Below are 16,902 nucleotides of genomic sequence, written 5' to 3' on the forward strand. Positions count from 1 at the left end.
TTTCAACCACTCCACAAATTTCTTGTTAACAAACTATAGTTTTAGCAAGTCAGTTAGGACATCTACTTTGTGCAAAACACAAGTAATTTTTCAAATAATTGTTTATAGAAAGATTATTTCACTTATAACTCACTGTATCACAACTCCAATGGGTCAGAAATGTACATACACTAAGTTGACTGTGCCTTTAAACAGCTTGGAAAATTCCAGAAAATTATGTCATGGCTTTAGAAGCTTCTGATAGGCTAATTGACATAATTTGAGTCAATTGGAGGTGTACCTGTGGATGTATTTCAAGGCCTACCTTCAAACTCAGTGCCTCTTTGCTTGACATCATTGGAAAATATGAAGAAATCAGCAAAGACCTCAGAATTTCTTTTTTGACCTCCACAAGTCTGGTTCATCCTTGGGAGCAATTTCCAAACGCCTAAAGGTACCATGTTCATCTGTACAAACAATAGTGCGCAAGTATAAATACCATGTGACCACGCAGCCGTCATACCGCTCAGGAAGGAGACGCGTTCTGTCTCCTAGAGATTAATGTACTTTGGTGTACGAAAAGTGCAAATCAATCCCAGAACAACAGCAAAGGACCTTGTGAAGATGCTGGAGGAAACAGGTACAAAACTATCTATATCCACAGTGAATCGAGTCCTATATCGACGTAACCTAAAAGGCCGCTCAGCAAGGAAGAAGCCACTGCTCCAGAACCGCCATAAAAAAGCCAGACCACGGTTTGCAACTGCACATGGGGACAAAGATCGTACCTTTTGGAGAAATGTCCTCTGGTCTGATGAAACAAAAATATAACTGTTTGGCCATAATGGTCTTCATTATGTTTGGAGGAAAAAGGGAGAGTCTTGCAAGCTGAAGAACACCATCCCAACCGTGAAGCACGGGGGTGGCAGCATCATGTTGTGGGGGTGCTTTGCTGCAGGAGGGACTGTTGCACTTCACAAAATAGATGGCAAATGAGGAAGGAAAATGATGTGGATATATTGAAGTAACATCTCAAGACATCAGTCAGGAAGTTAAATCTTAGTCGCAAATGGGTCTGACCCCAAGCATACTTCCGAAGTTGTGGCAAAATGGCTTAAGGACGACAAAGTCAAGATATTGGAGTGGCCATCACAAAGCCCTGACCTCAATCCTATAGACAATTTGTGGGCAGAACTGAAAAAGCATGTGCGAGCAAGGAGGCCTACAAACCTGACTCAGTTACACCAGCTCTGTCAGGAGCAATGGGCCAAAATTCACCCAACTTATTGTGGGAAGGTTGTGGAAGGCTACCCTAAACATTTGATCCAAGTTAAACAATTTAAAGGCAGTGCTACCAAATATTAACTGAGTGTATGTAAACTTCTGACCCACTGGGAATGTGATGAAAGAAGTAAAAGCTGAAATAAATCACTCTCTACTATTATTCTGACATTTCACATTCTTAAAATAAAGTGGTGATCCTAACTGACCTAAGACAGGACATCTTTACTAGGATTAAATGTCAGGAATTGTGAAAAACGGAATTTAAATGTATTTGGCTAAGGTGTATGTAAACTTCCGACTTCAACTGTAGGTGTTTAACTGGGACATGATACTGTACTTTTTGGAGGGGGCAGAGGATCCTCCTCCACTCTCTCTGTACTCCCTCATCGCTACCTAATAGTCCTTCTTCGCCTCCTCCGCTTTCCCATCCCACTCCTGACAGAGAGAAAAAAGGGTAGAGGGAGAGAGAAAGGGAGAGACAAAGAGAGAGAGAGAGAGAGAGAGAGAGAGATGGGAATGGGGCGGAGAAAAAGAAAGACAGAGATAGTCAATAATTCAACAAGATGGATTTTACAATGAACTACATTTTCACACACTAATGAAAGGGAGAGCAAAAGAAAGACAAGAGGGAAGGATGAGAGGAGGACAATTGCAGTACTGGTATCTCTCACTCTCTCCCTCCCTCTTCCCCTCCCTCCCTCTCTCACACCACTTTTTGCTCCTTCCCCAGTTCCCTCCACATCTCCCCGGCCCTCTTGGAGATCTCTGTGATGGATATCCCAGGGTGCTCTGCTTTGATGCTCTCGCGGCTCGTGTTCAGCCACAGGAAATAAGCGCTCATCGGCCTCTTGGGGGCGCCACTGTCCTTCGGCTTCTTCTGGGGAGAGAGAGTAAAGGAGGGAAAGGGGAGAAAAGGGGGAGGGAGAGAGGAAGGGAAGAGGGAGAAAAACAGAGGTGAAGGTAGAGAAAGGGAGGAAAGAGGAGAGAGGTTGAGAGATAGAAAGGAAGGGAGGGTTCATTTCAGATGAAGTACTTAGTTTTACCTCTCCTCCCTCTCTCTCCTCCCCCCCTCCTTTACCTTGCGTGGTTTCCTCTCCTTCACTACTTTGGCCTTCTTGGCTGGCCTCTTCTTCTTCTCTCTGTCACTGTCTCCCTCCTCTGCACTGCTGTCACTGGCTGATGCCTTACTGTCATACCTGAGAGAGAAGGAAAAAGAAAGAGAGAGACGGGGAGGGGGAGAGAGAGTGTGATGGGGGAGAGCAAGAGAAAGTGGGAGAGTGAAAGAAATGAAGGCAAGTGAGCGAGAGGGAGGCAGGATGAGAAGAGAGAAGGGAATGTGAAAGAAATTGACTGATAAAAAACAGTAAAGATAAGGGAGTGATGGATTGAAAACTAATACGCACTCTTCCGCTATGTCATCTTCCTCCTCTCCAGGGTTAAAAGACTCATCTGGAAGACAAGAGAAAGAACTGTGATTGGCCCTGCCTCCTGTCACTCACCGCTCTAACCCTCTGAACTAATTGACTGACATCGGTTCAATTATTTGAGTTCCATTTCTTTCCGTTTTTTTCTGTGATCGCAAGGTGCAGTTACTCTAGAGATAAATCAGGTCAAGCCCGAACTGTGTGATATAGTAAGGAGTTGTAATTTCCAACAGGCCAATATTCTACACTGTTTAGTGCAGTAAACATGGTAATTAACTACAATGACCATGATCCATTGCGCGCCTACTTGTCCGGTCAGGGCCGACATGAGAGACAGAATAATGTGTTATCAAGAGGGGTAGAGAGCAGTTGCTTGGCGAGGTATTTAAAAAAAACAACATAATGCATTATGCATTATGCATTTAATGTTTAAAAAAATTAATCTAAACCAAAATCAAAAACCATGATTTTTAATAATCAAACTGAAACTGAACCAACCTAAATAATCGCTCAGCTATACCTGTCACTCACGGTTCTCATCCTCTGATTGGCCCAGCCTCCTATCACTCACTGCTCTCGCCCTCTGATTGGCCAAGCCTCCTGTCACTCACCGCTCTCTCCATCGGAGTCATCGCTGTCATTGGCCTCCTCTCTGATCTTGCCCTCCTCTTTCATCCTCTCCATCGTGCTGGTCCTCGTCTGAGTCCTCCAACATGTCATCTTTACCCTTTATACCCTGACAGGACAAAAACACACCGTAGTAGTATAGTAAATACACAGTAGTATCATAGTAAATACACAGTAGTGTCATAGTAAATATATAGTAGTACTGTAGTAATACACAGCAATATCATTAATTGTAAAACGCAGACAACCCATGTAAAGATGCTAACTAACTCTGGGAAATATACATATACACAGTGAACAACATGTAAAATGTTGACTCACTTACCAAGTCAGGTGTTAATTTGCTTTATCATCAGTAATAACATACACAGATTTAGACTCCTCCCTCCCACCCCAATTCCATAAGAGACAGGCAATGCAATTAATACCCCCAATCCTGATCATACCATTCTCCCAAATCACACACCATGCAGTTTAAAACCAAACCACCACCTCCGTACAGGACCAACCTTTTTCTACCGGACCACAACACAGAGAAACAGAGAGGACAGGTCAGCGGATGAAGGGATGAAAGCACATCTAATGAAAGAGTGAAATAGTGTAGTTTACAGGTGAACAGGTGAGATGTTTACCTCTTTGAATCCTCTGTTCTTGATGCTGAGCTTCTTGGCAGTCACAAAGTCAAAAAGCTTCCCATACTCCTCTCTGACAGAGAGATAGAACGAGCACGAGAGAGATAAAGACAGAGAAAGAGCATGAAGTGAAAGGTGAGAGACATGACAAAGGTGTGTGCATGCATAAGTGTGTGTGAGTGTTTAAGTGTGAGTTTAGCGTGTGTGTGTGTGTGTGTGTGTGTGTGTGTGTGTGTGTATCCGTCACCTCTCGATGCTGCTGAAGGTGAACTGGGTGCCCTGCTTGGTTTCGATCTCAAAGTCGAAGGAGCGCGTGGTGGTGGTGCCTCTGGCGAAGTTCACACACGACACCTGGATGGATGGATGAAGAAGAAGGAGGAGGAGTAGAAGAAGTAGAAGATTACTTTATCGTCCAATGTAGGCCTACGCATGAAGGAATGAAAGAACACCCAAAAAAAGGGATACTTGAATGTCCCATAAGAAAAACTAAAAGGCATACAGCACCTCCTCGAAGCGCAGGTGTACGGGGGGCTTATGTATGTAGACGAAACCCCTCTCCAGAGGGTAGAGCAGGCCTGACGATGCTTTGTAGGAACACGTTATACCCTGGGTCCCCGAGTGACTGGAGGGGAGAGAGGTAGAGAGTTTTAAGAGAAAGTTCTATTTTAGAGTGTAATGAGAGTGTGATGCAGACGAGACAGACCGATATGAACGTCGGCTGTATGCAGCAGGTGGCTGTCCTATCGGCTCTGACCACAGAACTTATGTCACTTACGTACGTCATGTGCCGTTCATTTCCAGCTGATTTTACATGTGGATTTGGCACAGTTTGTCGACTACTGCGCGCGGCTGACATTCATGTTGTTTAGTCTTGTCTTAGAGGGGTGTGTATGAATGTGTGTTTACTCCTGGAAGTTTCTGTGTGTGTGTGCGTATGCATGTAAACGTGTGCGTGTGAGTGTTTACCCCAGGAAGTTTCCTGGCACGGTGATCTTCCTGTTGACCAGAGCCTTCATCACCCTGCCGTCCATCTCATAGAGAGAACCTGACATGTTCTTACTGAGCTTTCCCCCATAACGCTTCTCCACCTCCTCCCTAGAGAGAGAGAGAGGAGAGAGGAGAGAGAGAGGAGAGAGGAGGTGTGAGGAGAGAGGAAGACAAACAATAGAAATAAATGAAACAAAAAGCATGAAATATACACCTAATTATCTAATCTGATCAATATCTTCTAATATTTTCCATTCCTTCTCATACACTTACAAATTAAATCCAACTTTATTTTTCACATGTGCCGGATACAGCAGGTGTAGACCTTACCGTGAAACGCTTACTTACAAGCCCTTAACCAACAATGCAGTTTTAAGAAAATAGAGTTATGAAAATATTTACTAAATAAACTCAAGTTTTAAAAAAAAGGCATAAAAAAAGTAACCCAATAAAATAACGGTAATGGGGCTATATACAGGGGAGAAAGGTATAACATCTCTCTCTCTTCCTCTCTCATACTCCAATGTCTCTCATTCCCTCCCCTCACAGTCTCCCTCTCATTCTCTCTCTCTCACTCTGTCATGTTGAGGGAGAGGCTGAGGTCCTCGTCCTTGGAGAAGAGCAGGATGAGGAAGTGGTAACGTGTCTGCCCCTGTTTAATGGGCGGGTCTAGACTGATCTACAGAGAGAGAGGAAGGGACGGAATGAGGGAGAGACAGATAGAGAGAGAAAGTGAGAGAGAGAGAGGGAAGGTGAGAGGGAGACAGACAGACATTTGTATACAAATGGTATGCAATCTTGAGGTCTTTACGTGTGATGACTATTCAAACACCAGTAGTACTCACCATGAAGAACATCTGCCTCTGGTCCTTGTGTGGTAGCAGGAAGAGACGCAGCACAGTGGAGTAGGGGATCTTGTAGTCAAACGTCTTTCCATGGAGGTGGAGGAAGCTGGAGTAGATACGGATATCATACCTGAGAGAGAGAAAGAGTCAGTGTGAGAGAGAGAGAGAGGGGAGGGTGTGACAGTGCAAGAGGTTTATATTTCAAAACAAATGTTATTTGTCACATGCTCCGAATACAACAAGTCCTTAACCAACAATGCAGTTCAAGAAATGTGTTAAGAAAATATTTACTAAATAAACTAATGTAAAATAGAAAAATAAAAAGTAACACAATAAAAATAACAATAACGAGGCTATATACAGGGGCTACCGGTACAGAGTCAATGTGCAGGGGTACAGGTTGGTCGAGTTATTTTGTACATGTAGGTAGGACGCTTGTCTGAACGCTTGTCTGGGCAAAAGGTAGATTAGGAATAGAAAAGGGGTGGTGGAGTTTGGCATAGGTGTCTACACAGCCAACCCTATGGCAGAGAATCATATCTCCCTTCCAGCACTTTCTGATCTGACCGTCAGCTTCTACTTATCCCCAGTTACATGTTCAGCCATTACAATTATAGACTGATCATTTCTTTGTTAGTTGGCAAACATACAAAATCAGCAGGGGATCAAATACTTTTTCCCTCACTGTATTTCCAATCGCTTTGGTGCTATTTTCACAAGTATGTGGTGAATTGTCCCACACAACGACATAGGTGACCCATTCACCTTGACAGGAGGAACTCAATGAGATGTGCAGCATTGTAGGACCCGTGTGAACCCCCCCCTGCAAGAAGAACAAAAAAAAAAACATTATTTTGGATCCATTCTCACTGTGTAGGTGATGCATTTGTTGCATACAGTACATATTTGTTCTTGTCAATATCAGATAAACATTTTTAAAATACAGTAGAGTGAAATCATTATAGCCATCATCATAATTGTACATTACAGTATACATCCCTTTACATAACATAGACTGAGCAGGTGAAAGCTATGATCCCTTATTGATGTCGCTTGTTAGATCCATTTCAATCAGTGTAGATGAAGGGGAGGCAGGTTAAAGAAGGATTTTTATGAGACATGGATTGTGTGTGTGTGTGCCATTCAGAGGGTGAATGGGCAAGACAAAAGATTTAAGTGCCTTGGGTTATGGTCGTAGGTGCCAGGTGCTCCAGTTTGAGTGTGTCAAGAACTGCAACGCTGCTGGGATTTTCATGATCAACAGTTTTCCGTGTGTATCAAGAATGGTCCACCACCCAAAGGACATCCAGCCAACTTGACACAACTGTGGGAAGCATTGGAGTCGACATGGGCCAGCATCCCTGTGGATCACTTTCTACACCTTGTAGAGTCCACGCCCCGACAAATTGATGCTGTTCTGAGGACAAAAGGAGGTACAACTCAATATTATGAAGGTGCTCCTAATGTTTTGTACACTCAGTGTATATTATACTTTATATGTTTATACTTTACAAACATACATTTTTATACTGTAGTTATCAAAATTAGAATATAGGTTTACCAAATGTTGAAGTGATAATCAATTAAGAGCAGTTGGATTAAGTACCAGAACAATGTATTTTAACAAATGAGAACAGAATCATATCAAAAGTAATGTGAACACTGCATTGTGAAAGGCTATTACTATTAAACACTGATTAAGTGTGGTGAAAAAGTAATTTTGGAATTTTTGTGTGTTGTACTTTGTCAATTGGAAATGTGCTTAAAGTTTTGAAACAACTGCCTTTTAGATGATATGTTTTGAGTTTTTACTAACTAGAGTGGTGAAAATGTACCACATACTTGTGAAAAGTGTTATTATATATTGTGGCAAAGAAGGGGGTCGAGTGATAAATGGCAGATATGTGATGGCAGAACTAATAAACGGGCTCTGCCCGATCACTAAAATCGCCACCCCGATCAGAACTACAGATCACAAAATGGCCGACTGCCAAAACTACTGCCAAAACTAGTGCACTATGTTTGATCAGGGCCCTGTTCAAATGTAATGCACTATATGTGTGCACTGCATTAACCATACCGCTGGTTAGGTAGAAAAAAAAAAGAAAAAAAAAGTTTAGGGGTAATACTGTCCCAACAGGTGGAGGGGGAGGAGAGCAGCGTGGGGCCATGAGGAAAGAATCAGAATCGGGCTGAGACACTAAGGAAAAAGCCGGAAACCGGGACTGGGGGTTGAGGAGGTCTCCCCCCCGAAACCCTATTATCTGTTACAATTCTAATCGACCGGGACATATTACAGCCTACTGCCCTATTAAAGAAGAACCAATGCAATGTAACCTCGGTGAAAAAGAAGATGAGATATGGTATGCATGTCCTGTGGTAACCACTGTATTTGAAAGATCAAGAAACAAACATATGTGCAGGGTGAAGGTTGAAGGGAAAGAGGTTGAAGCACTACTGGATTCCGGCAGTATGCTAACGCTGGTCGTTGCAAACCTAGTGCCGACTCATAAACTGGATACAAGTCAGGATATCAGTGTTACGTGCATTCATGGGGATACCCGTCTGTACCTCACAGCATTAGTGAGCATACAAACAGAGGACGGTCTGCTGGATTATGAGGTCGGCGTGGTCCCAAAGATGCCATATGATGTAATATTGGGTAGATACTTTCCTAACTTTGCGAAGTTAGGCCAAAAGAACGGCATATTTGAGAAGCCAACAACCCTGACCAAGCAGGAAGAATTATGGGGCCTTCAACCAAGGCCAAGAAAAGAGGTCTCCCAGGGGCCAACCTCACAGGTACTAGTAGGGGAGGATGAGGATGAAGTGGCAAACCTCGTTGATAATGAACAGCCCAGTACTAGTGGGGCTGGGGTCGATCTGAATCCAGAGGACGACTATCTAGAACCAGCAGACCTGGCAGGGTCCATGACTAATTTCGGGACGGCCCAACACCAGGATCCAACCCTGCAGCAAGCCAGAGCAGACGTGCAGGTCGTAGATGGTACTCCCATAAATGATGGGATGATACCTAATAGTTTTCCCCACTTCATCATGAAAAATGGTTTGGTGTACAGAGTCTCAAAAATAGGGGTTGATGTGGTGGAACAGTTGTTGGTCCCCACCCGGTACAGGAAGACAGTACTGGATCTAGCTCATGGGCACATTCTGGGTGGACACCTTGGTATCGATAAAACCCGAGACCGGATTGTAAGGAGGTTTTACTGGCCAGGAATTCAGGCTGAAGTGGCTCGGCATTGTGGAGAGTGCCCTGAGTGCCAGGTAACAGCTCCCCGACCAGGGTTTAGAAGCCCGTTAGTGCCACTCCCCATAATCGAAACGCCATTTGAGAGGATAGCGATGGATATAGTGGGCCCACTTCCCAAATCCGCCAGAGGGCACCAATACATTCTGGTCATTCTAGATTATGCCACTCGCTACCCAGAAGCCATTCCCCTTCGGACAACCGGGAGATAAGGTGTTAGTGCTGATCCCCACGGTAGAGTGCAAACTACTATCCACATGGAAAGGACCATATGAGGTACTGGAGAGAATAGGAGAAGTTAATTATCGGATCCGACAGCCAGGTCGACAGCCCCAGGTACAGATCTATCACATAAACCTGTTAAAAGCATGGAGAGAGAGAGAAACACTAATGGTCACGCCGCACACACTCACTCGGAGACAGCCGAGTAAATATTTCACCTACTCTGTCCCCAGCACAAGTACAGGAAGTAAAGACCCTGATCCAGAAAAACAGAGATGTGTTTTCAGAGGTACCGCGGCCGAACTGAGGTTACTATATTCTACCGAGGCTACCCGAGGTCAGCGGCAGCGATTAGAGCAGAGACAGAGAAAATGTTGACAGCTGGAGTGATCGAAGAGTCACATAGTGAGTGGTCTAGCCCAATTGTGATGGTCTCCAAGCCCGATGGGTCTTTGCGGTTCTGTAACGACTTTCGGAAGGTAAATGAAATCTCCAAGTTTGATGCCTACCCCATGCCCAGGGTAGACGAACTACTGGAGAAAATTGGTAAAGCTCGGTACATTACGACCCTGGACCTGACAAAAGGGTTCTGGCAAATTCCTCTGACCCCCAGGGCCAAAGAAAAGACAGCCTTTGCAACCCCTGACGGTTTGTTTCAATACACCATCATGCCATTCGGCCTACACGGGGCCCCAGCCACCTTTCAACGGCTCATGGACAAGGTCCTAAAACCACACCAAGCATACGCCGCAGCTTATTTAGATGACGTGGGGATCTACAGCCCAGATTGGGAATCCCACTTACCCTGGGTACAGGCAGTGTTAGACGCCCTTAGAAAGGCAGGGCTCACGGCGAACCCTGCCAAGTGTTACGTGGGGTTAGAGGAAACGGAGTATCTGGGATACACCGTGGGAAGAGGATTAATCAAACCCCAACGTAAGAAGGTGGAGGCAATTAGAGAATGGCCGAAACCAGTAAATAAGAAGCAGGTTCGAGCCTTCCTAGGGCTGACCGGGTACTACCGGAAGTTCATCCCAAGTTATGCCACAGTGGCCGCCCCACTCACCGACATGACTAGAGCCAGAGGGCCAAACATGGTCAAGTGGGATGAAAGGGCCACCAAAGCATTTAGGATATTACAGGAGGCCCTCTGCTGTAATCCAGTGCTGGTGGTACCAGACTTTGAGAGAGAGTTTGTGGTTCAGACGGATGCCTCAGAGGTCGGCTTGCGAGCAGTGCTGTCCCAAGAGGTAGAAGGGGTGGAACACCCCATCCTGTTTTTAAGCAGGAAGCTGGAACCACGGGAAACCAACTACTCAGTTGTTGAGAAAGAGGCGCTGGCAGTAAAGTGGGCTCTGGAAAGCCTGAAATACTACCTGCTGGGGCGCCACTTCACCCTCATCAGTGACCATGCACCACTCACCTGGATGCATAGGGCTAAAGAGAAGAACGCTCGGGTGATGCGGTGGTTTTTGAGTCTCCAACCGTTTCACTTTGACTTGAAACACAGAGCAGGAAAGGAAATGGGAAATGTGGATGGGTTATCCCTCATGCACGCATATTTTGCTGCGGTAGCCCGACCTAGGGGGTCGGATCTAGGGGGGGAGATGTGTGGCAAAGAAGGGGGTCGAGTGATAAATGGCAGATATGTGAGGGCAGAACTAATAAACGGGCTCTGCCCGATCACTAAAATGGCCACCCCGATCAGAACTACAGATCACAAAATGGCCGACTGCCAAAACTACAATTCCCAAAAGCAAGGGGAACCCTCAGAAGGTGGAGCCGACCCACAGATAAAGGGTCAAGAAAACCAGAGAGAGAGAGAGAGAGGGCGGAAAGGATCTATGAACCATAGAGAAAGAGACAATCTACATTGGCTGGATTTACCGTGTACGACCTGGACTGTTTTGGACTTACCTGTTGGCGTATAGACCTGGACCTACCGAGAACCAGATTTGTGTACCCAACCCTGCTATCCTTGACCTTACCTGAGGCCTGGGTGGACCAGGACAGAGAAACAAACACACAGGTACTGTCATGTTCGAAATAACTTTAATTCTGGGCTGACTTTGGTGACAGTTTCCCACTTAATTTGTGACAAACGCTCCTAGCTTTGAAGAGGTTTGCCACAATATATTTGTTTAAAGAAATGTGACCACTGGTTTCATCAACCCATGACAGATGACGACATAAAATATGTTGTTTCCCAAATGGCACCCTATTCCCTATATAGTGCACTAATAGGTCAAATGTAGTGGTCAAATGTAGTGCACTTTATAGGGAATATGGTGTATAGTGCACTATGTTTGATCAGGGCCCTGTTCAAATGTAATGCACTATATTGGGAATAGGGTGCTATTTTGTGACGAAACCATTGACTTCAATGTTTTTTCCCCTCTATTTTACAGCTCCTTCAGCTCTTTCAAGTTCAACTTCAGTCCCATCAGCTTGGTGGATGAGATTCTAACAGGAGAGGAGTGGTCACCATTCCTGTCCATTAAGGACAGTCCCGCCCCCTCGCCGTCCGTTTACCAATCAGAGGCTGCAAGCCAACACGGTGGTGATGAAGGCGACCAATTAAAGACTGAACCAGAGTCGCACCTCCGCAACGACGTTCAACATAACCACGAGGACATAGGCCATTCTTTATATGAGGATGTTCACTTCAGCCAAACAAGTCCGAATGAGATTGTGGACAACCAATCGGACAACAGACAACAGGAAGTAGACAACAACAATGACACTGGAAACGATGCCATTGCTGTCATCAAACCGAAGATACTATTGGACAATGATGCAGCGGAGGAGAGTGAGTTGGACCACTCCAGATCCATATCTAAGAACATCCATGACTGTAAATCCCCCATAAGGAACCAATCAAAGGACCATCTTGACTTCTCCTGTGTTAAGGTGAGCCACACGGTGGGATTGTGGGCATTGTAGTCATTTAAAGTGCTGTTGAAGGCCTCTGTCTATAGAACAGGGCTCTCCAACCCTGTTCCTGGAGAGCTAACCCCCCCTGTAGGTTTTTTGCTCCAACCCCAGTTGTAACTAACCTGATTCATCTTATCAGCCAGCTAATTATTAAAATCAGGTGCTCTAGATTAGGGTTGAACACCTTCAGGACAGCAGCTCTGCAGGAGCAGGGTTGGAGAGCCCTGGTATATAAACACTCACTGCAAAATCTCACTCTCTTGTTCTTATTCTCAGTCTCTCTCTCACTCTCTCTCTTTCTCTCTCTCTCTCTCTCTCTCTCACACCCTCTCTTTCTCAGTCACTTGGAGTTCTGGACAGTTATGCTCAGAAACATAAAATTCGTCTGAGCAAAAAGAGAAAGCACAGACTTCCGGGGCTAAAGACGAGAAGTAAGATTGAATCAGTGAATAACGAGATGAAAGAATCAGTGAAAATAGACGGCTGGAAAGGAGTTGGACTAAAGCTGAGACGCTGAAATATAAAACATGTCTGCTGTTCTCTCTTTCTTTCCTGAAACAGAGACCTTCAAGATAAGACGCACTGAAATCAAAGCCCCTGACATCAAATTCCTCAAACCCTCTCCTCCTCCAACCCTCTCTCCCACATCACTTCCTTCTTCCTCCTCTTCCTGCTCCTCTCTCTCCTATGTCTTTCCGTCCTCTGTTTTCTACAACATCCCTCCATCCGCTGAAGAACAGGACCCTGTGACAACACCGACACAGGACAACCTCTCTGTTGAGGTCAGAGTTCATTTGACCCCGTAACCCTTGGCAACATTTTCAACCACTGTACATTAACATGTGTCTCTGAAGTGTGTCTGAAATGGCACTCTACTCCCTAGTATACTATAGTAATAGGGTGGAATTTCATATAGACTGTAGCTTATTACTGAATGTAATAATGTATATTAGCATCACTAGCCAGGTTTCTATCCAACCTTGTTATGCAAGTAAAGTACAAAAATGTCAGGACATGCCTGATGGAAACAACACATTTGTCGGTACACTTTCCAAATGTCGACAAAACTAAATACGCTAGGTAAGGTGGGATCTTTTTGTGTCTGTAAAATTAATAATGCGAGAAATGGCGGTGGAAACGCCTTTATGCGCAGATATTGATATAATAACCATCATATCAACATCAGTGTTGTCTGAATGAGATTCTGTAAGATCTGAATAAATGGATTAATTTAAGCACAAGTATATGGTGTTGTATGGTAAAATGATAGAGGGTCATAAGAAGTGAGAGATCTGACTAGTATGAGGTGTTGGGGAGTTTTCAACACTTTTCAGTAGCCAGCCTCTGAGACAGCTTTAATTTAACTGTAGTTCATTGTGCTAGCAAGTAAGCAGTTCACTGTACTTGTGCATTTGACAATAAATACACCTTTATGCGCAGATATACCTGCAGATATACCTGCACCCTACCTCTTTACCTGCACCCTACCTCTATCCCCTATCTCACCCTACCTCTATTCCCTACCTGCACCCTACCTCTACCCCCTACCTGCACCCTACCTCTATCCCCTACCTGCACCCTACCTCTAACCCCTACCTGCACCCTACCTCTAACCCCTACCTGCACCCTACCTCTATCCCCTACCTGCACCCCACCTCCTCCCCTCCCCTACCTGCACCCCACCTCCTCCCCTCCCCTACCTGCACCCCACCTCCTCCCCTCCCCTACCTGCACCCCACCTCTACTCCCTACCTGCACCCCACCTCTACCCCCTACCTCTAGCCCCTACCTGCCCCCTACCTCTAGCCCCTACCTGCCCCCTAACTCTCCCACTACCTGCACCCTACCTCTCACCCTGCCTGCACCCTACCTCCCACTACCTGCACCCTACCTCTCCCCCTACCTGCACCCTACCTCTATCACCTACCTCATTGTGCTAGCAAGTAAGCAGTTCACTGTACTTGTGCATTTGACAATAAATACACCTTTATGCGCAGATATACCTGCAGATATATATGCACCCTACCTCTTTACCTGCACCCTACCTCTATCCCCTACCTGCACCCTACCTCTATCCCCTACCTGCACCCTACCTCTATCCCCTACCTGCACCCTACCTCTATCCCCTACCTGCACCCTACCTCTATCCCCTACCTGCACCCTACCTCTATCCCCTACCTGCACCCTACCTCTATCCCCTACCTGCACCCTACCTCTAACCCCTACCTGCACCCCACCTCTACCCCCTACCTGCACCCCACCTCTACCCCCTACCTGCACCCCACCTCTACCCCCTACCTGCACCCCACCTCTATCCCCTACCTGCACCCCACCTCTACCCCCTACCTCTAGCCCCTACCTGCCCCCTACTTCTATCCCCTACCTCCCCCCTAACTCTCCCACTACCTGCACCCTACCTCTCCCCCTGCCTGCACCCTACCTCCCCCTGCCTTTACCCTACCTCTCCCCCTACCTGCACCCTACCTCTATTACCTACCTCATTGTGCTAGCAAGTAAGCAGTTCACTGTACTTGTGCATTTGACAATAAATACACCTTTATGCGCAGATATACCTGCAGATATATATGCACCCTACCTCTTTACCTGCACCCTACCTCTATCCCCTCCCTGCACCCTACCTCTCCCCCTACCTGCACCCTACCTCTATTCCCTACCTGCACCCTACCTCTCTCCCCTACCTGCTCCCCACCTCTAATCCCTACCCCCACCCTACCTCTCGTCCCTACCTGCTTCCTACCAGCACCCCAGCTCCCTCCCCTACCTCTGCACCCTACCTCTCACCACTACCTGCACCCCACCTCTATCCTCTACCTGCACCCCACCTCTAATCCCTCCCTGCACCCCACCCCTCACCCCTACCTGCACCCCACCTCTACCCTCTACCTGCACCCTACCTCTTTCCCCTATCTCACCCTACCTCTATTATCCCCTGCCTGTACCCTACCTCTAACCCCTACATGCACTCAACCTCTATCCCTACCTGCAACCTACCTCTACCCCTACCTGCACCCTACCTCTATCCCCTACCTGCACCCTACGTCTAGGCCCTACCTCTACCCTACCTCTAGGTCCTACCTGCACCCTACCTCTAGGTCCTACCTGCACCCTACCTCTAGCCCCTACCTGCACCCTACCTCTAGCCCCTACCTGCACCCTACCTCTAACCGCTACCTGCACCCTACCTCTAACCGCTACCTGCACCCTACCTCTATCCCATACCTGCACCCTACCTCTATCACCTACCTGCACCCTACCTCTATCACCTACCTGCACCCCACCTCCCCCCTACCTGCACCCCACCTCCCCCCTACCTGCACCCTACCTCTCCCCCTACCTGCACCCTACCTCTCTCCCCTACCTGCTCCCCACCTCTAATCCCTACCCGCACCCTACCTCTCTACCCCTACCTGCATCCTACCTGCACCCCAGCTCCCTCCCCTACCTCTAATCCCCACCTGCACCCTACCTCTCACCCCTACCTGCACCCCACCTCTCACCCCTACCTGCACCCCACCTCTACCCTCTACCTGCACCCTACCTCTATCACCTACCTCTACCCTACCTCTATCACCTACCTGCACCCTACCTCTATCACCTACCTGCACCCCACCTCCCACCCTACCTGCACCCCACCTCCCCCCTACCTGCACCCTACCTCTCCCCCTACCTGCACCCTACCTCTCTCCCCCTACCTGCTCCCCACCTCTAACCCCTACCCGCACCCTACCTCTTTCCCCTACCTGCATCCTACCTGCACCCCAGCTCCCTCCCCTACCTCTAATCCCCACCTGCACCCTACCTCTCACCCCCTACCTGCACCCCACCTCTCACCCCTACCTGCACCCCACCTCTCACCCCTACCTGCACCCCACCTCTACCCTCTACCTGCACCCTACCTATTTCCCCTATCTCACCCTACCTCTTTCCCCTATCTCACCCTACCTCTCTTATCCCTACCTGTACCCTACCTCTAATCCCTACCTGCACCCTACCTGTACCCTACCTCTAATCCCTACCTGCACCCTACCCCTCCCCTACCTCTTCCCCTACCTGCACCCTACCTCTACTCCCTACATGCCCCCTACCTCTCCCCCTACCTCCCCCCTACCTCTATCACCTACCTGCACCCCACCTCCTCCCCTACCTGCACCCTACCTCTCCCCCTACCTGCACCCTACCTCTCTCCCCTACCTGCTCCCCACCTCTAACCCCTACCCGCACCCTACCTCTTTCCCCCTACCTGCATCCTACCTGCACCCCAGCTCCCTCCCCTACCTCTAATCCCCACCTGCACCCCACCTCTACCCTCTACCTGCACCCCACCTCTAATCCCTACCTGCACCCCACCTCTCACCCCTACCTGCACCCCACCTCTACCCTCTACCTGCACCCTACCTCTTTCCCCTATCTCACCCCACCTCTCTTAGCCCTACCTGTACCCTACCTCTAACCCCCTACCTGCACCCTACCCCTCCCCTACCTCATTCCCCTACCTGCACCCTACCTCTACTCCCTACCTGCACCCTACCCCTCCCCTACCTGCACTCAACCTCTATCCCTACCTACAACCTACCTCTATCCCCTACCTGCACCCTACCTCTTCCCCTACCTGCACCCTACGTCTAGGCCCTACCTCTACCCTACCTCTACCCCCTACCTGCACCCTACCTCTAGGTCCT

The 16,902-nt window shown here is 47.5% G+C and overlaps 1 pseudogene; it reads right to left on the bottom strand.

Annotated features, from left to right (window-relative positions):
* Positions 1 to 1,539: 1,539 nt before the first annotated feature.
* Positions 1,540 to 5,919, bottom strand: LOC106591826 (FACT complex subunit SSRP1-like; annotated as a pseudogene).
* Between the last annotated feature and the right edge of the window lie 10,983 nt (positions 5,920 to 16,902).

This window comes from Salmo salar, chromosome ssa04 (assembly GCF_905237065.1).
Source record: "Salmo salar chromosome ssa04, Ssal_v3.1, whole genome shotgun sequence".
In the NCBI taxonomy this organism is placed as follows: domain Eukaryota; kingdom Metazoa; phylum Chordata; class Actinopteri; order Salmoniformes; family Salmonidae; genus Salmo; species Salmo salar.